Genomic DNA, 23,136 nt, shown 5'->3' with positions numbered 1-23,136 from the left:
AGAGCAAGTGGTTCGAAAGCTCAGTGGGGTTTCAAATGAACTCCTGAGAAAGTTTGTCCAATGCATAATGCTCTCTCTCCCTCTTTCTTTTGCTCTCTCTCGCTTTCTCTATTGAGCTCTCACTCTGCCCGTTTATCTATAGAGGGTTCGAATGCAAAGAGGTGGAAGTTTTGTTACAGCTGCACAGAGCTCTGGTGAGACGCCATCTGGAGGACTGCATTCAGTTCTGGGCACCCCACCTCAGGAAGGATGTATTAACCTGGAGGCTCGATGGGCTGAATGGCCTATTTCTGTTCCTATTTTGCAATGAATGAAACAATAATTCAAGAATCGAGACGCTAATGTATCAGGATGAGTGAGTGAAGAATGTTTTCTGTTTGAAGTACTGATTTCATTAATTGAATATCCTCAGTGACTCAGCTCAGTGCAGTCCAGTCCAAACACCTGCTCGCACAAAGTGGCATTTTCTTTGAGAACACGAAAGACGTGTTCAGGCCATGACAGTACCGAGTGGGGATAGTCCTGTGCATGAAATGGAAAAGTGAGGTGAAATACTCCCACAAGCAGCGGATGTCTCTGTTTCCATTTCCAAAATGCACGCACGCACGGGCCGAATCGATGCAGCTCCTGGGAAAGCTGCGAGGCGAGGCAGGGCTGCCGTGGATCATTTGAAGCAACTGAAACACACAAGATTCAGCCCGTTTCACGTGGCATCTCCTGTTTCTGACTTTTCTTCCCCTCCCGCTTCCTCTACTCCTCCAGCTGCCAGGTGAATTAGATGCTTGATGAAAACACAGGGGAATTCATGAATCCCATCCTGACCTGGACAGAAGGGAGAGAGAGGGAAAGAACGGTGCTGGCCATTGAGAAGGGATTTTGCACATGCCGGGAAAAATAGACACAAAGATCTCATCTCCCTGCTTCTTTGGTATGTTGGATATCTTAATGCTCAGGTGATGATCTCACTGCCCCCCGGCCCATGATCTCCACTCACACTCTCCTTCCAATCTCGCACACCTTTGCTTGGGTTTGAAATCGTGTAAGTTTTCACACTGGGATTCAATTTGAAGAAAGCGATGCTGTGATAACCTGGGGCTATTGAGGAGTTGCAGTGCAAGAAGGCTAATGATAACAGTGACAGTTCTGACACTATGAGCGACAGTTAAAGGTGAACAACATTTAAAGTCTCATGCAGCAGGTCTGGGTCCAAATCTTTCACGTGGCATGTCCTTCTGCTCCTGTCACTCATTTACCTCCACGGAGAGTTCATTTGGAATTCCTGTGCTGCTGCATTGCGCATTTTCCAGTTCTGCTTCGAACAATCGGGACTTTAAAGGCACCTCTGTGACCCGCACTTTCTTTCAATGAGTTTAGTTCGCTTTGCATTCGACTGTGAAATCGTTTTAGGATTTCATCTCAATGAACCAGACTGTGACCGCATTGTATCTGTCAGCGTGTAAGTGGCGAGGTTGGGGTCAGCACGGGTCGTTTTCAACTTTTGAAATCTCACCAATTACAAGAAAAAAGAGACATTGAATCAAACTGTCCCTGTCAGTGATGAATTGAAGGGAATATCGCTCCAAGCAGATCTGGACAATGAGCAGTGCAGCCGCACAGGAGTTCCAAATCCACCCTCTCGCCACTCGGCAATCGCATTATCTGAACTTTACTCTGACCCAGTGTCACCGCGCTGAAATCGAATGTTTGTCGGCCACATTTTTTCTTAACATCATAGTTACTGGTTTAATGGTGAAAACTGCCGTCCGCTGCACTGCAAGTACAAGAGACAATTTTGTAGACACCGTGTAGTATCACAGACCTGCTCGTTGGACCTGCTCGTTTCATCTCCTCTCATTTTCACCACACCTGAATATGACTCGAACAGAGAATGGAGAATCACAGCTCGAAAAATCAATCCTCTCTGCCACGATGCGACTCAGACTTCCAACATACAGATGTTTAATGGCAAGGTGAGTTTAATGTTCAGAAATAATAGAGCACAGATTTTCACTCATGCAAGCTTCACACCCTTTATTTTGGAAAAGTAAACTGATGGTGGAGAGATGTTGTATTCATCGCGGCAACCTGAATTTTTAGCTGGTTGAATCAATGGCTCAAAAACAAAAGTGTCGTGTCTCTGTGGCGCAATCGGTTAGCGCGTTTGGCTGTTAACTAAAAGGTTGGTGGTTCGAGCCCACCCAGGGACGGTGGGAAAATTTTACCTTAAGTTTCATGGTCTCGTATTTCCTGGTTTCAAATATATGTTTTGTCTGCAAAAAAATGCACGGTTTCGATGGCCAGCTGAGCACGGCCAATCTTCCACCATTTAACCTGAGATTGCCTTCACGGAAATCAGAATTCTTCTTGACAGACAAGGTCGAAAGATTGGAGGAGAGCCGCTTCACTCTGACATGGATGTTTCTGCAGTGAGCGACACCAGACTGTTTCCACAATAAATGTCAGTCCTTTTATTTTGGAAACGCAAAATTGTTTTCGCATTCCGACGGGTTTCAGTTCATTTGTGAACTCCACCACTGACACTGCTGAAGGTTGTAGGCTCATAGGATGGGACCTCCAGGGGTGGACTGTAAGAAAGCTGGGTTTCGGCATCCTGACAAATATATGCCGATGAACCAGAGGAAACCTTACGAAGGAACCGTCTGGGGTTTTACCTGTTAGTTTAGGTCTCAGGGTGAATGATTCCTGACTCCCCGAACTGTCTTACATTAAACTCAGGTCAGATCAGGATGAATTCAGTTTACAGGAGGATAGTGTCAAATATCACCCACAATCGAGGGGGACAAAAGCAGCCATTAGAGAAGCTACGAGATCTTTGGAAAAGAAGATGGTGCACAATTGTGGGAATAAAAGCAAACGCCTTTTCAACTGCGTCGGGAGTCAGAAGACCATTAAAGATAGTTTAGGTACACTGAAAGGCAGTTCAGGACAGATTCCCAGGCTAAGGCAGAGCTGTTAAATGACTATTTCTCATCAGCCTACACTCCTGTGATTGATGCTGAGATTCCAGCTGTGGGATGTGCTGTCGACAATAACATCATAAATATTAAAATAGAAAGTGATGTCATCTTGGATAAAATACGAAATCTCAAAATAGATTGTGCTCCAGGTCCAGATGATATTCACCCACGGGTGTTTTAAGAGATGGGACGGGTGGTCTGTGAGCCCCTTGCCTGTATCTTCAACAGCTCAATAGAGTCAGGGATTGTCCCCTGAGATTGGAAGGTAGCTCACGTAGTTCCCATTTTCATTAAAGGGGACAAATCAGAGACAGGGGATGACGGGCCCATCAGTGTGACCTCGATCAGAGGGAAGATGCTTGAATGGATCCTAAGCGATGCTGTTTTGACCACGGGGAAAAAGAAGGAGCCATTAGAGATACTCAACGCGGCTTCCGAAAAACAAGGTCGTGTCTTACAAACTTGCTTGAGTTTTTTGAAGAAGTTGCTCGGTTAGTGGATGAGGGTAATCCGGGTTCACATTGTCCATCTCAGGGGTGTCAAACTCATTTTCGATGGTGAGCCTGATCTGATATCATGGCACTTGGCCTGGGCCACATTCCGCAAAAGTTATTAAACTGGAAATAGATGAAGATTAACTATATTGGTACTTACTTACGTTTAGATTTTATTTATTGCTGCTGCTGCTCCCGATACCTGGCACCTCTTAGCTTGAACCATTGCATCAACATTTGGAGTAAATGACTGGGCTGTGTGATGTCTTGGATAAAAACATGAGGAGAACTTGTCATTAAAGAACTTTGGAAGTGATTTCCATAATTTCACAACACCCTGTGTAATGAGATTTCTCTTGATCACTGCACTAAAGCAGAAAGTAGGGGTTAAGGGTCGCTACTCAGACTGGTAAAAGGTGGAAAGTGGTGTTCCAAAATGATCGGTGCTGGGACGACTGTTCACAATTTATATAAACGATTTGGACTCGGGAATCGGATGGAAAATTTCAAAATTTACGGATGACACCAGTTTGGGGCGGGGTAAAGCTGATACTGATCAAGACTACAAAAATATACAAGAAGACATTAATAAACTTGCAGAATGGGGGTGTAATTGGCAAATTAAGTTTAATAAAGATGAAGATGAAGTGGAGCATCTTGGTAGCAAGAACAAGGAGGCCTCATAATGCTTGGATAATAAGAGTCTATATGGGGTAGAGGAGTAGAGAGATCTGGGGACACAGATCCACAAATCACTAAAATTAGTGTTGCAGGTTAAAATGGCCATTTAAAAGCAAACCAAACACTAGGGTTCGATTCTGGAGGGATAGAATTGGAAAGCTATGTTAAACTTGCATAGAACCTTGATTAGACTACACTTGGAGTACTGTGAACAGTTCTGGTCTCCATATTATATGAAGGATATAGAGATACTGGAGAAGGTGCAAAAAGGATGTCACCATTTTAGTGGTCGCTGGATTTGGTGTCTCTGTGTAACTGATCCCTGTATTTGGTGTCCAAATGTAAATGATCCCTGGACTTGGCGTCTCAGTGCAAGTGGTCCCTGGATTTGGTGTCTCTGTGTAAGTGGTCTCGAGATTTCGTATCCCTGTGTACGTGTCCTTGGATTTGGTGTCTCAGTGTTCGTGTTTCCTGGATTTGGTGTCCCAGTGTAATTGGTCCCTGGATTTGGTGTCTCAGTGTAAGTTGTTCCCGGATTTGGTGTCCCGTGTAAGTTGCCCTCGATTTGGTGTCACAGTGCACGTGGTCCCTTGTGTATTGAGGCATCGCTCGTGGAATTTTTCACCTCCTTCCACTTTTGCAAAAGTTGTTGACAGCTTATTAAAGCCACTAACTGGCTCTCGGGTCGGGCACAGAAAAAATGAGACATCGTCAGTTTCCCTGAGAATGACAGGTCTGAATTCGAGTGAGAGAACATTTAGCAATTAAACCAGACTGGGCGGGTCGGGCCTGAGTTTTTTTTTATTCGTTCACGGGATGTGGGCGTCGCTGGCAAGGCCGGCATTTATTGCCCATCCCTAATTGCCCTCGAGAAGGTGGTGGTGAGCCGCCTTCTTGAACCGCTGCAGTCCGTGTGGTGACGGTTCTCCCACAGTGCTGTTAGGAAGGATGTTCCAGGATTTTGACCCAGCGACAATGAAGGAACGGCGATATATTTCCAAGTCGGGATGGTGTGTGACTTGGAGGGGAAAGTGCAGGTGGTGTTGTTCCCATGCGCCTGCTGCCCTTGTCCTTCTAGGTGGTAGAGGTCGCGGGTTTGGGAGGTGCTGTCGAAGAAGCCTTGGCGAGTTGCTGCAGTGCATCCTGTGGATGGTGCACACTGCAGCCACAGTGCGCCGGTGGTGAAGGGAGTGAATGTTTAGGGTGGTGGATGGGGTGCCAATCAAGTGGGCTGCTTCATCTTGGATGGTGTCGAGCTTCTTGAGTGTTGTTGGAGCTGCACTCATCCAGGCAAGTGGAGAGTATTCCATCACACTCCTGACTTGTGCCTTGTAGATGGTGGAAAGGCTTTGGGGAGTCAGGAGGTGAGTCACTCGCCGCAGAATACCCAGCCTCTGACCTGCTCTCGTAGCCACAGTATTTATATGGCTGGTCCAGTTAAGTTTCTGGTCAATGGTGACCCCCAGGATGTTGATGGTGGGGGATTCGGCGATGGTAATGCCGTTGAATGTCAAGGGGAGGTGGTTAGACTCTCTCTTGTTGGAGATGGTCATTGCCTGGCACTTATCTGGCGCGAATGTTACTTGCCACTTATCAGCCCAAGCCTGGATGTTGTCCAGGTCTTGCTGCATGCAGGCTCGGACTGCTTCATTATCTGAGGGGTTGCGAATGGAACTGAACACTGTGCAGTCATCAGCGAACATCCCCATTTCTGACCTTATGATGGAGGGAAGGTCATTGATGAAGCAGCTGAAGATGGTTGGGCCTCGGACACTGCCCTGAGGAACTCCTGCAGCACAGTTGCGACTTATTAACGGAAAAGCAGCGGCCAGTTTACTTCGCACCATGGGGAAGGTCTGAGCACTCGGGTTTCTGTATAATTTATTTATTATGTTTGTTGCTTCCCTGGCACCAACCTCGATGGGATGACAATAATTAATTTTCTGTTCACCAATTCCGGCTTTCAATGGCGGGGCATTTCCCCACAGTCCCCCGCGCCTCAGAATGTGCCCTATCAATGAATACAGGAGTCCAGTGCGCGGTGCCAGGACCGGGCTGTGCTCTGAGCATGCGCAGTGCGAGTGGCGGCGAAGGACTGAGGAGGAACAGGCGTGTCGGAGGCCGGGAGAAGACGGGGGAGTAATTGGACCTATGGTTAGGCGGAGAAGCATCACAAGCACCTGATGGCGTCTTGAGGCCACAAATCCGAGTCCACAGGCCCAGTGTTTGCACCTCGGTGACAGGCCCGACAAGCAGCCGTCCGAAAATCAGTGTGACTGGCCGCCATCTTGCGAGCGGAAGTCATGGTAGAATCTTGGCGCATGCGCGGCCATCTTGGCGCTGGAACAACGAGTGGGCGGGGTTTCAGGGTCCCAGTCCCCGGTCACAAAGAGTGGGCGGGGCTTCTGGGTCCCAGTGACCAGGAACAAAGAGTGGGCGGGGCTTCTGGGTCCCAGTGACCAGGAACAAAGAGTGGTCGGGGCTTCAGGGTCCCAGTGACCTGGAACAAAGAGTGGGCGGGGCTTCTGGGTCCCAGTGACCAGGAGAGAAAACCATTGCCTCATTTATTTTATTCTCACTCTGCCCACAGCGGGTTTAGAACTGAACCCAATCAGAGGAGAGGGAGGGAGAAAACTGGGAGTGGAGGGAAGAAATATTGGAGATGGTGGGATGGGTTTGGATTTCAGCACAGGGAGGAGGGAGAGTGTGTGGGACGGGGATTTACGGCTTTGGCGGAAAAGAGAGGATAGAAAGTTCCATAGAAACTAGAATTGTCTGTTCCAAATTTCGATCCTGTATTTAGAGTGATGACTTTTTAAAACTTTTACAGGGTATTAGAAGGGGAGGATTTGCAGACGGGAAATTCAAACCAAAGATCACGTCAAGATCTGACAGAGTCACTCGATTCATCAGGACTTGAATATCATCGACCTATGAATGTGGAAGGAGAAATGTTTGTTTTTTCTGTCTGTGGAAGAAGATTTCAAACATCAGTGTGACTGGAAAAGCACCGAGACACACACACCCGAGTGAGAGTGTTCCAGTGCACTGACTGTGGAAAGAGCTTTCACCGGTTACACAGCCTGAAAAAACACTGCACCATTCACAGCGGGGAGAAACCGTCCACGTGTCCTGTGTGTGGACGAGGCTTCAACTGATCATCCAACCTGGAGAGACACAAGGACACCCGCACCACGGAGATACCGTGGAAATGTGGGGACTGTGGGAAGGGATTCAATTACCCATCAGAGCTGGAAACTCATCGACGTAGTCACACTGGGCAGAGGCAGTTCACCTGCTCCACACAAAACAGGAAAACCACAGTTTCCGGTCTGGGGTGCGTTTCCTGATCTCACCCGGAGTGGTACTGAGCCCCACAGAGCAGGAAACGCCCAGGCACAGTCCCAGGCCTGTGCCAGACAGTCGAACTTGGGATGGAGCCGATACAGCTCAGTTGAGAATGCAAAAATTTGAAAGTCCCGAGTTCAATTCCGAATTTCAGCAAAATTTGGTTGTTTGGATCTCATTCTTTGGGTCGAATCTCGCATTAATTTACACTGAAATATTAACCGGCGCTGGAGGCTTGGGGAAGGAGCAGAGAAGCATCAAGGATGAGAAATATTGATAGCATCTTTATTTAGCTTTATTTCTTTCTGCATTTTTCTCTTTTTTTTGCCTCTCTCAGCGCCGGCGAACATTTGATTTGAAGCATTTGATTCCTAAACTGATGCCTTTTCCTCATCTCCGCTCTGTCTGTTTCTAACTGCTTGTGACCGTTGAAGGGAACAGGCCCCGAGTTAAACGTTTATCAGCAAACCGACAGAGAGATATCACAGCGGGAATAAAACTCGTTGCTTCACATTGTTAGATACTCAGTGACTCAGTTTGTAATGTGTGTCAGTAAACATACCCTGATACTGAGTGACACAGATTGTAATGTGCGTCAGTAAACATACCCGGATACTGCGTGACACGGATTGTAATGTGTGTCAGTAAACACACCCGTATACTGAGTGACACAGATTGCAATGTGTGTCAGTAAACATACCCGGACACTGAGTGACACAGGTTGTAATGTTTGTCAGTAAGCATACCTGGAAGAATGGTCCCGGAAATGGAAAGAAATGGAGAGATAGGAAAAGAGACAGTCAGAAAGAGATGGAGACACGGAAAGGTGAGTGAGAAATGAAGGATAAATGAAAAATGAGCGGAAAGATTTTTTTTCTCCGCCCCAGGGGCAAAGGTATATCAAACATTGTAATGAATGCTATTCCAAAAACGATTCCTTTTGAATTTTGCATGAACTTCCTTGTTTGTGAAGTCTGGATTTTCAAAGTCACTCAAATAATGTCATAAATTACTGATGGCCCGGAAGGGGATCGAACCCGCGACCTTGGCGTTATGAGCACCACGCTCTACCCAACTGAGCTAACCGGCCATTTTTTTTTCTTACGGCAATCGGTTTGGGGCACTCATTGGGTGGTCTGTGTTTTACTTCTTGCACTGCGTTGTTCGGTTATTGCACGAACATTGAACACACCACATCCCTTAAACATTGTTACTTGTTTCTGCATAAAACTGGCAAGGGTGTAAATCGAAATTAACAGATAAGGAGCACTTTAATGCGACAAATTTAATTCTGGTAAAAATTATGTTCTGAACATTGAAAGCCCACCCCTGAAACACTGCCCCGCTGTGAAAACAGTGGGCAGGACACTGAGGGACTGCGAAAATTGTGTGCTGAGTTTTCCGCAGTGCAATGCTTGTCATGTTCGCCTTTTACGTGAAAAAGCTCTATTTCAGTTCCCGCATAAAAACATAGTTTTGAGGAACTTGCTTCGGATAAACCTCCAGTCGTCAACTTGTGCTTCGAGAAGGGACAATTCTTGTTCCTTCCTGTTAACTTTAACAACGGCTGTACCAAATTCCAAGTGTCATAAACTATCAATATTTGAAACCAGACCCTTAAATGCAGTCTGGAAAGTGGAAAACGGTGAAAGTGCATCACATACAAAACACAAAAACTTATTTAAGGTTTCACTATCCATGTTAGTATTTCCGTGATTCTGCAGCACAAAGTTATCGGTTACAACAATTATTCATCTTTCACAGAATTTCATTAGTTTCATCAATTAATTTAATAACGTTCTTTGGTTACTGCAACCACAAGCTTTAGCTCGGTGAAAAATTAATGTTGTTAATCATGCGATGTGATGTTTTTCTCTGGCACAATCATTTAGCGCGTTCGGCTCTTAACCCAAAATTTGATGGTCCAATGACCCCCAAGGGACGATACAATATCCTGGATTTCAATGCGTGTTTTCACTGTAAGAAAATGCACCATAAATGAATTTGATGAAAAGTAACTAATATTGTTGACTTGAAATAGTTAGTGTCCAACTTGACATTGCACCACATCGGAATCGAAATTCAGATTCGGGGCCAGAAAAGCAGATGATGCACGGAGGCAGAGGGCAAGGCTGAAGTATTAAATGAGTACTTTGTATCTGTCTTCACCAAGGAAGAAGAAGCTGCCAGAGTCAGTAAAAGAGGAGGTCGTGGAGATACTGGATGGGATAAAAATTGATAAAGAAAAGGTACGAGAAAGGCTGGCTGTACTTAAAGTGGGTCAGTCACACGGTCCGGATCGGATGCATCCTTGGTTTCTGAGGGAAGTAAGGGTGAAAATTTCAGAGTTGCTGGCCATAATCTCCAATCGTCCTGAGATATGGGGGTGGTGCCAGACGACTGGAAAATCTCAAATGTTACTCCCTTTTTAAAAACGTGTGCAAGGATAAACCCAGCAACTACAGGACAGTCAGTTAAAACTCGGTGGCAGGGAAGCTTCTGGAAACGATAAATACGGGATAACAATAACAGCCAGTTCGACAAGTGTAGATTAATAAAGGAAAGCCATCACGAATTTGTTAAAGGCAAATCATGTTGAACTAACTTCATTGAGTTTTTCGATGAAGTAAAGTGCCACATAATATGCTTCTCAGCAAAATCGAAGCACATGGAATAAAAGCATGGATACTAAATTGGATAAATGACAGGAAACAAACAGTCGTGGTGAAGGTATTTTTTTTCGGACTGGTGGAAGGTAGTCAGTGTTGTTTCACAGGGGTCGGGACTAGGACCACTGCTTTTTGATATATATTAATAAATTGGACTTGTCCGGACAGGAACAATTTCAAAATTCGCGGATAACACAAAACTAGTAATTGTAGTAAACAGTGAAGAGGATAATAATAGTCTTCAAGAGTACACAGACGGGCTGGTGGAATGGGCGGACACATGGCAGATAACATTTAATGCAGAGAAATGCGAAGTGATATATTTTGGCAGGAAGAATGGGGAGAGGCAATATAAACTAAATGATACAATTCTCAATGAAATGCTGGAATAGAGAGTCCTGGGGGCATATGTGCACACATCTTTGAAGGTGGCAGGACAGGCTGAGAAAGTGGTTCTGGGTATCAATAGAGGCATGGAGTACAAAATCAAGAAAGTTATGTTGAACCTTTATAAAACACTGGTTCGGCTACAACCAGAGTATTGTGTCCAATTCTGGGCACCGCATTTTAGGAAGGATGTGAAGGCCTCCGGGAGCATGCAGAAAAGATTTACTGGAATGGTTCCAGGGATGAGGGACTTCAGTTAGGTGGACAGACTGGAGAAGTTAGGATTGTTCTTAGAGCAGAGTCGGTTGAGAGGAGATTTGATAGAAGTGATCAAAATCATGAAGGGTGTTGAAAAAGTAAATAAAGAGAAGCTGTTCCCATTGGCAGAAAGGTCGAGAACCAGACGACACAGATTTAAGGTGATTGGCAAAAGAAACCAAAGGCGAAATGAGTAAAACTTTTTTACGCAGAGACTTGTTATGATCTGGAACGTGCTGCCTGAAACGGTGGAAGCAGAATCAATCGTGGCTTTCACAAAGGAATGGGATAAATACTTGAAGGGAAAAAATTGCAGGGCCACGTGGAAAGAGCGGGGGAATGAGACGAACTGGATTGCTCTGACAAAGAGATAGCACGGTCTGGATGGGCCGAATTGACTTCCTTCTGTGCTGTAATCATTATATGATTCGATGATTGGATGGACAGAGCGGTCTAATAGGATAGGCGATCGGTTGTGGGGAGCAGGGAAACTTTCGACTGGTTGCACGGCTGTGTTACTGACGGCTCGTTGGTCTCGGATTATGGTTTTCACTTTGGGCGTTTCACTAATTGATATGTGAGAGGTCCGGGGTTCAAATTCCTGGACGAGCCCTCCTGTGTCACTATTTTCAGTGGAAATTCATTCATTTATTTTTCACATCTTTTCAGCCTTGCAGAATACAGGATTAACTTAATTCTAGAGCATGTTTGACGTTTCGTGGCTGGAATGCAGAGGGTTTGTCGACGCAACACCACATAGGGAAAGGAAAATGTCTCAACGTGGTGTGCAGATTGAAGCTGAATGTGAATCTATCTCTTTTCAGGGGTGCAGAAAGAAAATGTTCCTTCATCGGCCGGGAACCAATCCCCGTCTCCTCGGGTGGCAGGTGAGAATTCTACCAGTGAAACAGCAACGTCCAGACGGTCGCGGCTGCATGTGTCCAGTTGGAAACCTGTCTGAAAGAACATATTATCTCACAAATCTCCTGTGAGTACCCTGTTCATTCTGATTTACAGCCGTGCATCAAAGGCGCTCGCAGCTGCGGTAGTCGCGTGGTTCAGACGTTAGATCTGAAACCCAATGGGGTATTCCGGCAGAAGTTGGAATCGTGCTATCGGCGCTATTGTGTAAAGTTTTGTTCAATGCTCAAATAAATATGAACTGGAGATAACGGGCTGCAATTCCTTCCCTCAGAGAGATACTCCACCGCGGCAGATCATTTTAACTGGGAGCCCAGTGGTCACTTGCAAAATATCAAGATACGTGAAGGGAACTTCACAATGTTCCACAACTGTCCAAAACTGGGCACCGCACTTTATAAAGGATGTGAAGGCGTCAGAGAGGGTGCAGAAACATTTACTGGAATGGTTCCAGGGATGAGGTCATCAGTTACGTGGGTAGACTGGAGAAGCTGGAGTTGTTCCCTTCGAGCAGAGAAAGTTGAGTGGAGATTTGATAGAAGTGTTCAAATCATGACGGGTTTAGATAAAGTAAATTAAAAAAAACTGCTCCCGTTGGCGGAAGGGTCGAGAACCAGAGGACGCAGATTTACGGTGGTTGACAAAAGAACCAAAGGCGATAAAAGGAAAAACTTCTTAAACTAGCGAGTGGATATAATCTGGAATGCATCGCCTGAAAGGGTGGTGGAAGCAGATTTAATCCTTGTTTCTAAGAGGAATTGGATAAGTATTTGAAGGGAAAATATTTGCAGGTATACGGGGAAAGAACGGGGGAATGGGACGATCTGGATTGCACTTAAAGAGAGCTGGCACAGGCTCGATGGGCCGAATGGCCTCCTTCTGTGCAGTGACGATTCTATGATTCTATATCTCCCAATCTCCATCGTAAATGCTGCTAACTTGACGTTAGGTTTTTTCGATACTTTTATCTCTCTGTCTCTCTCTGTCTCTCTGTGTTTCCCCCTGATGGACTTCTCAGGCAGCCTTGAACGGCCAAAGCTGATCGAACCTGCGACACCAGCAGAGAAGGGTAAAGATAGAAAGACTGAGACGGGAGGAAAACTAAAAATCCAACCCAGATGATGAACTCGCAGATAATATCTACACATTAATGTCTCTTCGTCCTCATAGTGAAAACATCAGTAATTTTATTCCAGTATAAAAAGAAAGAAAGTCTTGTCTTAAAAAGCGCTTTTCACGACCTCAAGAGCTCCCAAAGCGCTTTTCAGCCAATGAGGTATTTTTGAAGTGTCGTCACTGTTATACTTGTGGTTGAGTGGATAATCTGCGGATCCCGAGGGAGACAACAATGTAACTTTCGAGAAATTAATTCTGAAAAGTCTCACTTGGCATGACAAGTCGCACATTCAAAACGAATGTGGTAAAGAGAGGCTAATATTGTTGATATGAAATAGTTAGTGTACAACTTCACATTGCTGTGCATCGGAATAGAAAAAGTGATTGGATGGATCGCAGGATGGCCGATCGGCGATGGGTTGCACCGAATTCTGCACTGGTTGCACCCTTTTGGTAGCAGTAGCTGTTCTTTTTTTGCATAGCTGCGATGGCCGAGTGGTTAAGGCGTTGGACTCGAAATCTAATGGGGTTTTCCTGCGCAGGTTCGAATCCTGCTCATAGCGCTATTTCTTATAGATTTGTTCAATGATCAAACAAATAAGGACTGGAGTTGACGGACCGTGTTCCCTCCCTCAGAGAGATGATCCAGCGTGGCAAATGCTTTTAATTCGGAGCCAATGGTCTCTTGCAGAGTTGCACGGCACGTGAAAGAATCTCTACCAAGCTCCATCTTAAATTCTGCTCGTTCGCAAAGCTTGATATTTATCCGATTTTTTTCTATACTTTAATCTCTCCCTGTCTCTTGACTCTCTGAATTTTCCCCTGATGGACTTCTCAGGTTTTCTTGAACGGCCAAGGATGATCGAACCTGCAACACCAGCAGAGAAGGGTAAAGATGGAAAGACTGAGACGGGGGGAGAAGCAAAGGTGCAACCCTGTTGATGTATTCGGAGCTATTGTCCACACATTTATGTCTCTTCGACCTCACAGTGAAAAAAATCAGCAATTTGAATACAGTGCACTTATGGTAGAGTGTTTAAATGCGAATGTTGAGACATACAACAATCAAACCGTTGCCATGGTGATGACCGAATCTAAACACTAGACCACAAGGAAACGCTGAAAATTCTTTGGTGCGAACAAGCAGCCCAACGCGGCCTTTCCCACTTGCCTCTTTGTAATTCAGGTCATTATCGTGCGAGACAAGCTGCTCGCAAAAAAATGGCATTTTCTGTTCAAACTACTATCGCGACAGAAGGTGATGTTCAGGCAATGACAGCACCAAGTGCAACTAGGCATGTACTTGAAATGGAAAGTGAGGTAAAATACTACCACAAGCTGCTGATGGACATGTTTCCATTTCCAAAATTCACGAACCTGAATGCAGCTCCTCGGAAAACTGCAAGGCCACGCAGGTCCATCATGAATCATTTGAAGCAACTGGCAGTTTAAAGTGGCATCTCCTCCTGCTTCTGTCGGGGGTGAAGGAGAGACACCGTCGTTATAAACGTACAGTTTGATTTTGTACAGAACTGTACAGAGAAGGAGCACATATACTGGGGCTGTGAGATATTCTATATTATTCATATTTAACCACAAGAATATCCGCAGTCAGAAGCTGAAAAGAAGGGAGAGATAAGAGGCCTGAAAATAAACACAGAGCTGAATGAATCACGGAAGAGTGAAAGAAAAGTCAATCTTACCAGTTCTGCTGTGTTCCGTGCGCAATCTTGGGCGCTCCCCGATGGACTGATGGTGAGAAATCAGTGCTCCCACCAACGCATGAGTTCGATTCCAAGTCAGCGAATTAACTTTAGCAAAAGTTATTAAATTAATTACATGAAACTAATTAAACCCTGTTGGTAGATGAATGACTGTTTTATTCACCATTAATCAAACGATAACTTTCGATTTCATACTGAAGGAGATGTTGACGTGGTTACCGAGAGACAGTCAAAACTTTAATCAGATTTTTATGCTTTGCAGGTGATCAAATTTCATCATTTTACAGACTGTATCTTAAGAGTATGATTAAAAGCTCAGTGCAGCTGTTGTTAAATTTAAAATGAATAGGAAATTGTCGCCTTTTATTACAAGAACGCCCGAACCGGTTCTACGATCAAGATGAAAGTAACGCAACGAGGAACATCTGATACAAAAATCCCCACCGTTTTGCTTTTCCAACATAAAGGGTGTGACATTTATTTTCTGAACATAGAAACAGTCTGGTCTCGCTCACTACAGAAATCTCCATGTCACAGCGAACCAGCTCTCCTGCAGCGAGTGCGGCCTCCCTTCGGCTTGTCTGCCAAGGAGAATTGTAATTTTCTTGCTTCCAAAACATACATTGAAACCCTGGAACTTTGAGGCGATGAATCCTGAGGAAAAATCAAATAAGAGCTCGAACCATCAAACTTCCGTGCTAACCGACAGCACCAACTGGACAGGCGAAAAGGTCACCTGCTAAACCAATAATTAATTGGGCTAAACTTTGAGTTTGCAGCGACCAATATAACAACTGTCTGCAGTCAGTCCAAAATGAATGGTTGAAGCTTGTCGGAGTGAAAATCCAAACAGCCGGTCTTCACTCTTAAACCAGCAACTCTGAAGAAAAACATGCCGGAGAAATACTCACTTTCAGTGCGGTGACACTGGGCCAGAGTAAAGCTCAGTTAATATGATTGGTGAGTGGCTGGAGGGTGGATTTCGAACTCCTGACCGATTGCACTGTGCATTTTCCAGATCTGCTTGGAGCACCAATCCCTTCAATTCATCACTTACAGGGACAATTCGATTCTCGGTTTCATTTCGCTGACGCTTGGTGAAATTTTACAAATTGGAAGCGATCAGTGTCAAAGCTCACCACGTCACCGACATGCTCGCAGATACAAAGCGGCCACACTCTGCTTCAGCAAGATGAAAGCCGAGAGCGATTTCACGGTCAAATATAATGGCGAACAAAACTTATTCAAAGAAAGTGCAGGTCGTTGAGTTGCCTTTAAATTCCTGATTGTTCGCATTGAAATGAAGTCCCCAAATCGCCCCACGTGGCGTTTGAGAGCCACGTGGGGCGATTTGGGGACTTCATTTCATTTTATGCAGAAGTTTCAAATGCAGTTCAAGGTCAAAAGTCCTGGGACCACTGTTGTTCACAATTTACCGGTGCTGGGACCACTGTTGTTCGCAATTTATCGGTGTTGGGACCACTGTTGTTTACAATTTGTCGGTGCTGCGACCATTGTTGTTCGCAATTTATCGGTGCTGGGACCACTGTTGTTCACAATTTACCGGTGCCGGGACCACTGTTGTTTACAATTTGTCGGTGCTGCTACCATTGTTGTTCGCAATTTATCGGTGCTGGGACCACTTTTGTTCACAATTTGTCGGTGCTGCGACCATTGTTGTTCACAATTTATCGGTGCTGGGACCACTTTTGTTCACAATTTGTCGGTGCTGCGACCATTGTTGTTCACAATTTATCGGTTCTGGGATCACTGTTGTTCACAATTTACCAGTGCTGGGACCATTGTTGTTCACAATTTATCGGTGCTGGGATTACTGTTGTTCACAATTTATCAGTGCTGGGTTTGAGAATGCATACGGGGCGCCCTTTTAATAAAAATGCATATGGGGTAAGCTTTTAGTGGTTTATAGTGAGATACCTCCACAGCGAAGTAGCTGTGTGGTGAACCAATGGTTAATATAAGTAGCCCATTTTGCTAGCTAGAATTAGAAACAATGAGCTTCTTCTTTGACCACCTGTTTACGTTATTAATTTTCTTTATGTATAAGCCTGCCTTGTGTTAATCAAGCAAAGAGATATGATAAAGTTGAATTCTAGTATAAGGAGTTGTCATGCAGCTGCATTAATGAATGGATCTCCCTTTGCAGGCAAGGTGAAAAAACATCCCAAGCCAGAGATAAGGTAGCCTCCCTTTTCCTTGGCATACGCATGAACAAGTATGAACTGTGAGTGGTCGGTCATTATGTCAGTTAGCATGGCTTGCCAAGACTCAGCTTATGATTGGTTTTAACCCCTTGCTACTCATGTCCCTCCCCACTCTGAAAATGTATAATTGTGTGGATCTGCCTATGTAATTTTGCCTGCTCTATGAGATTGACCAGACTCTGTCAAGAGTTGAAATCAATTCTACAGATAAGGTCAGCTGCAGCTAATAAATTGTGTTAAACTTTCAAGTGTTATTCTCATCAGTTATTGCTGAACCAGACTAAGGGTAAAGAAATCCGGTATCGTCAGGTCCACTGTTGTTCACAGTTTATCGGTGCTGGGGCCACTGTTGTTCACAATTTATCGGTGCTGGGACCACTGTTGTTCTCAATTTGTCGGTGCTGGGTCCACTGTTGTTCACAATTTATCGGTGCTGGGTCCACTGTTGTTAACAATTTATCGGTGCTGGGACAACTGTTGTTCACAATTTATCGGTGCTGGGTCCACTGTTGTTCACAATTTATCGGTGCTGGGTCCACTGTTGTTCACAATTTATCGGTGCTGGGACCACTGTTGTTCACAGTTTATCGACGCTGGGGCCACTGTTGTTCACAATTTATCGGTGCTGGGACCACTGTTGTTCTCAATTTATCGGTGCTGCGACAACTGTTGTTCACAATTTATCGGTGATGGGACCACTGTTGTTCACAATTTATCGGTGCTGGGACCACTGTTGTTCACAATTTACATTAATGATTTAGTCATAGGAATCGGAAATACAATTTTAAAATTGACAGACAGCACATAATTGGGAGCTGTAGTTAATACATCAGTAAACTTGCAAAATGGGCGTGTAAATGGCAAATTAGTTTCAATATTTATTGTGTATTCCCTTGCCTTGTTTGCCCTCCCTAAATGCATTACCTCATTCTCCAGATTGAATTGCATTTGCCACTATTCTATCCACCTGTCCATTCCACTGATATCTTCCTGCAGTCCACAGCTTCCCTCCTCACCATCAACCACACGACCAATTTTTGCATCTTCTGCAAAATTGTTAATAATACCCCGTACATTTAAATCCAAATCAATGATCTGTGCCACGAAAAGCAGCGACCTAGTACGGATCCCTGCGGAACCCCACTCGAGACAGCCTTGCAGTCACAAAAACACCCGTCGACCATTGCTTCCTGCCACTCAGTCAATTTTGGATCAACTTGACAATTTCCCTTGGATCCAATGGGCTTTTACACTTTTGACCAATCTGCCATGTAGGACTTTGTCAAAAGCCTCGCGAAAATCTATGTAGACTACAAAAAACGCACTACCCTCATCCACCTTCCTTGATACCTCCAAAAAAATTCAATTCAAACGACCTTCCCTTAACAAATCCATGCTGACTGCCCTTCATTAATCCGTCCCTTTCTAAATGAAGATTAATACTTTCCCCCAGAATTGTGCTCAATACCGAGGTTAGGCTGACTGGCCTGCAATAATTCGATCTATTCCTTTCTCCCTTTTTAAACAACGGTACAACTTCAGCAGTCCTCCAATCCTCCGGCATCACACCTGCAGCCAGGGAGGATTGGAAAATGATGGGCAGAGCCTCCGCTATTTCCTTCCTTGCTTCTGTTAACAGCCTGGGATGTATTTCATCGGGGCCTGGCGATTCAGGTGGAGTGATTTGGGGACTTCCTTTCCCTCTTTGCAAACGTTTGCACCGCAGGTCAAGATCACAAGTCCAGGTCCAAATTCGGACCACTTCCGGGTTTGAACCTCAAATCGTGAATTAAACCACGACCCCAACGAGCCCAGAAACAAGAATGTGTCTTTAAATTAACGTGTTACAGACACATTCTATGAGAGGTCTGTCTGCACAATGAAAGGGCGTTTTTGAACAGTCATTCGGTGATCCGTTTCCTCCTGAACAAACACCACAGTGTTATTTTGTCGCTCAATTCCACAAATTAGGTAAAATAACCAGCTGCACAAGGCACTGCTGGGAGTTGAACCCAGGATCTTCTGTTTACTAGACAGACGCTTTAACCAACTAAGCCACAGCGCCAATTGATGACACTTTATCTCCACCTCCTCTCATTAATATCTATCAGCGACACTTCACTGTCGGGGGTTCAGGCCGTTTTATCTTTGTCTGTTTCGCTTGTCCGTTCACCTGTGCATACCGACACTGACTGGATTTCTCGCTGTGTTGATCTTTGTGTATCCATCAGTGCGTTGTTACACGGATGATTATGTGTGATTGTATTTGGTACATTAAATAAATTCGGGGATCAGACAATTCTCGCTCTGACATTGGAGAACTATTGAGCCGAACTTTACAGCGGAGTGTTGTTTATTGTGGTGCTGAAACTAAAAAAAAGCGTAAGAGGAGCAAAAAGGGAAAAGGAGAAAAACTTGTGAGGGAAAATGAGGACAACTCTCAAGGTTTTTCCGAATATATTAAGAGAACGAAGGGAGGCTTGGAGTAATGTGGGCCGCTTGAAGACAGATGGAGGTGATATTGTAATTGAAAATCAGGAAATGGCAGAGTTGCTAAATTTTTACTTTGCATCGGTCGTCACAGAAATGGATGAGGCTAAAAGCAGAGACACTAGGAAAACTGTTAATAAATCAAGGGGTTTCGTTTTAGTAAAATAATGGCAATGGAGAAAATAATTAGGCTAAATATAGACAAATCTCCACGACCTGATGTTTACCATCCCAGGGGATTGAAAGGAACAAGTGAGGAAATTGTACATGCCTTAGTCATGATCGATCAAAACTCTCTTGATTTAAGAATTGTTATTTAATGAAGCGCATGTTGATTGGAGGCTTCTGTTTGAGAAAGATCTCGAAGTGATCATTGAGAGACCGAAAATGAAGCTGTTTGGCAGGAGCGCTGATGCTGTCGGTTGTTCGCTGCTCTCGTGTTGCACAATTATTGAGCGTGCGTTACTTATTTATAGCAGTGTGGGCTCCCGAAATGACCAGGTTGTGAGTTCGAGCGTCTTCTAAAACAATCAAACCTTTTACTCCGAACATTTTGACTGGAGTTCAAGGTGCAACTGTTATGTTCCATAACGCGTCTACTTCTTAGTGTTCCCATGGGAGCTCTTGGGTTCCTCCGGCCTGCCGTCTTGCAACAGCAGGTGCCAGTTTCCTTGTTCATAGGGGGAGAGGGGACTTTTAGCGGCAGCTCATATGGCAAAGGGGCCGGTACGAGATCTTTAAATCTAAAGAACCAAACAAACAATTCTTCTTTTCGTTAAGCCGATATTCATCGGTTGGAAGTTTCGTGTTGGCAAAATTTTGAAGGAAAATATGCTGCCTGGTGTCACTGTGTAACGGGAGAAATTATTCAGCTTACAGATGTTAATACGCTGAAAGGTCGAGAGGCCTTTTCCAGCTCCCGTGTGGGACAAGTTCAGCTTTTGTGCCGCTGGGTAAAGTGTTATTTCAATTGGTGCTAACGAATGTCAAGACATTTGGCACAAACAAGAAGAATTGTAAACTCACGAGTTCACTGTCCATGTTTCTTACATCATGTTCAACAGGAACAAGGATTCTCCTCAACACGTTGCTGAGAATTTTATCAAACGGACCTCACCCTTGCTCGCCGGCTGCAGGGATGATTCAGAGGCCTCCCATGAATATGCACGATGGGAGCTTATGTCGTATCGAGCCTGGGTAGCTCAGTCGGTAGAGTATCAGACTTTTAAAGTGGGCAGTGAGCTGAAGGTCCAGCGTTTAACTCCCTGTCCAGGCTCCAAATTTCGGAATAGCTGGCAAGCTGTCACTTTTCAGCGGGACCTGCGATGTGTTGTCAAAGTTTCGGAAGTATCCTTTTTCCCAGTGTGGGCAGTAATGTGATGTCTGAAGCCGTTCCCCATCAGGAATTCTAGTTCACTGTATTAATTTCGCAACACTCATTCAACTCTGTAAAAAAGACGAATACTTGTTCAAATCGCCATTCATCAACCAGTAACTTTCTGTTTCCGGCTGAATGAAATGCTAACTTGTTTATGCTCTCATTCACCAGGCCGAAATTAGGGAGTTCAGAGGGGAAGAGAAAAAGGAAATGAGAGGCAAAGAGAAATATGACTATGGCCATAATCTATCAACATCCTTATATATGTGGGTGGTGCCAGAGGACTTGAGAATTGCAAAGGTTGCACCCTTGTTCAGAAATGGGTGCACGGATAAACCCAGCAAATATAGGCCAATCAGTTTAACCTCAGTGGTGGGGAAACTTTTAGAAACGATAATCCGGGACAGAATTAACAGTCACTTGGTCGAGGGTGAATTGATTAGGTAAAGCCAGCACGGATTTGTTAAATACAAATCGTGCTTAACTAACCTGTAAGAGTTTTTGATGAGGTAACAGAGAGGATAGATGAAGGCAATTCGGTTGATGCGGTGTATACAGACTTTCAAAAGGTGTTTGATAAAGTGCTGCATGGTAGGCTGATCATCAAGAAAGGGACAGGAAACAGAGATGACTGGGGAACGGTTCTTTTTCGAACTGGAGAGAGTTGTACAGTGGTGTTCCCCAGGGATCAGTGCTCGGACCACTGCTTTTCTTGATATATATCAATGACTTGGACTTTAGATAAAAAGGGCACAATTTCAAAATTTGCAGATGAAACAAACCTTGGAAGGGTAGTAAACAGTGTTAAGGACAGTGATAGACTTCAAATGACATAGACAGGCTGGTGGCATGGGCGGAGACGTGGCAGATGAAATTTAACGCTGAAAAATGCGAAGTGATACATTTCGGTTGGAAGAACGAGGAGAGGCAATATAAACTCCAGGGCACAAATGTGAAAGCGGTACAGGAACAAAGAGAGGTTCATGTGTACAAATAGTTGAATGTGGCAGGGCAGGTTGAGAAAGCGGTTAAAAAGCATTCGGGGTCCTGGGCTTTATAAATAGATGTTTCGAGTGCAAAAGTTTCGAAGTCAGGATGAAACATTATAACACATTGGTTCGAACACAACTGAAGTATTGTGTCCGGTTCGGGACACCGCACTTCAGGAAAGATGTGAAGGCCTTGGAGGGGGAGCAGAAAAAAATTACCAGCATAATTGCAGGGATGAGGGACTTTAGTTACGTGGATAGACTGGAGAATCTGAGGTTGTTCTCCTCGGAACAGAGATGGTTTTGTGGAGATTTGATAGAGGTATTCAAAATCATGAAGGATCTCGACATAGAAGATGGAGAGAAACTGTTCCCATTGGCGGAAGGGTCAAGAACCAGAGGACATCGGTTTAAGGTGATTGGCAAAATAACCAAAGGTGACATGAGGAAAAACTTTTTCACACAGCAAGAGGTTCGGATCTGGAATGCACTGCCCGAGGGTGTGATGGAGGCAGATTCAATCATGGCCTTCAAAGGGGAGCTGGATAAGTACTTGAAAGGAAAAAAAATGCAGGGCTTCGGGGAAAGGCGGGGGAGTGTTTCTAGCTGGATTGCTGTTGCAGAGAGCGAGCACGGACTCGATGGGCCGAATGGCCTCTTTCCGTGTTGTAGCCTTTCCATGATTCAACTCAATGTGCATGAGGCGATGCAAAGGGAACAGAGCGTGCCGCAAATCGACACACCTCTCAGTATCCTCCCAAGCAATGTAGTTTAAGAGCAAATAATTCTGAAACGTCTCACTTGACAACTCAAGTCGTACACTCGAAACCAATTTGGTAAAGGGAGACTAATATTGGTGATTGGAAGTATTTAGTGTGCAACTTGATATTGATGGACACCGGAGCAGAAAACGAGATTGGATGCACAGACGTGGTCTGAAAGGATGGCCGATCGGCTGTGGGAGGCAACGAACTTTTACACTGGCTGCATAACTGAAACAATAGCGGCTCGTTGGTCTAGGGGTATGATTCTCGCTTAGGGCGTTTCATTGAGTGAAATGCGAGAGGTCCCGGGTTCAAATCCCGGACCAGCCTTCCTTTTAGTGAAAAGTCACCAATTGGCTTCTGACATCTTTTCAGTGTTGCTGTTGGTTGAACTGAATGAAATCCAGAGCATGTTTGAGCTCCAGTGGACTCAATGCCGAAGTTTCGTCGGCGCAACACACGTGAAGGAAATAAAATGTCTCAAGATGATGAGGAGATTGAAGCTGAATTTGGATTTTTCCCAATTCAGGCGGATATTAGATGACGGGATAGAAAGTCACATATCCAAGTTTGCCGATGACACCAAGATGGGCAGCATTGTAAGCAGTGCAGATGTAAACATAAAATTACAGAGAGGCATTAATATAATAAATGAATGGGTAAAATTGTGGCAAATCGATATCAATTTAGTCAAGTGTGAGGTCATCCACTTTG

The 23,136-nt window shown here is 44.7% G+C and overlaps 5 non-coding genes across 5 annotated transcripts; 3 read left to right on the top strand and 2 right to left on the bottom strand.

The window, feature by feature from the left end:
* The first annotated feature begins 2,133 nt into the window (after positions 1-2,133).
* trnan-guu (transfer RNA asparagine (anticodon GUU)) lies at positions 2,134-2,207 on the top strand. The gene has a single exon. It is a non-coding gene; the product is annotated as a tRNA-Asn (tRNA).
* A 6,310-nt stretch (positions 2,208-8,517) lies between these two features.
* On the bottom strand, positions 8,518-8,591 carry trnam-cau (transfer RNA methionine (anticodon CAU)). Its single transcript has one exon. It is a non-coding gene; the product is annotated as a tRNA-Met (tRNA).
* Positions 8,592-13,333: 4,742 nt separating this feature from the next.
* trnas-cga (transfer RNA serine (anticodon CGA)) lies at positions 13,334-13,415 on the top strand. The gene has a single exon. It is a non-coding gene; the product is annotated as a tRNA-Ser (tRNA).
* Positions 13,416-18,792: 5,377 nt separating this feature from the next.
* trnat-agu (transfer RNA threonine (anticodon AGU)) lies at positions 18,793-18,866 on the bottom strand. The gene has a single exon. It is a non-coding gene; the product is annotated as a tRNA-Thr (tRNA).
* Positions 18,867-22,663: 3,797 nt separating this feature from the next.
* trnap-agg (transfer RNA proline (anticodon AGG)) lies at positions 22,664-22,752 on the top strand. Its single transcript is given in 2 exon segments — positions 22,664-22,699; positions 22,717-22,752. It is a non-coding gene; the product is annotated as a tRNA-Pro (tRNA).
* The last annotated feature ends 384 nt before the right edge of the window (positions 22,753-23,136 follow it).

The sequence above is a fragment of the Heptranchias perlo genome, chromosome 20, assembly GCF_035084215.1.
Source record: "Heptranchias perlo isolate sHepPer1 chromosome 20, sHepPer1.hap1, whole genome shotgun sequence".
Taxonomy (NCBI): Eukaryota; Metazoa; Chordata; class Chondrichthyes; order Hexanchiformes; family Hexanchidae; genus Heptranchias; species Heptranchias perlo.
Note: the sequence above shows the minus strand (reverse complement) of the source record. Positions and strands in the feature narration are given on the sequence as shown.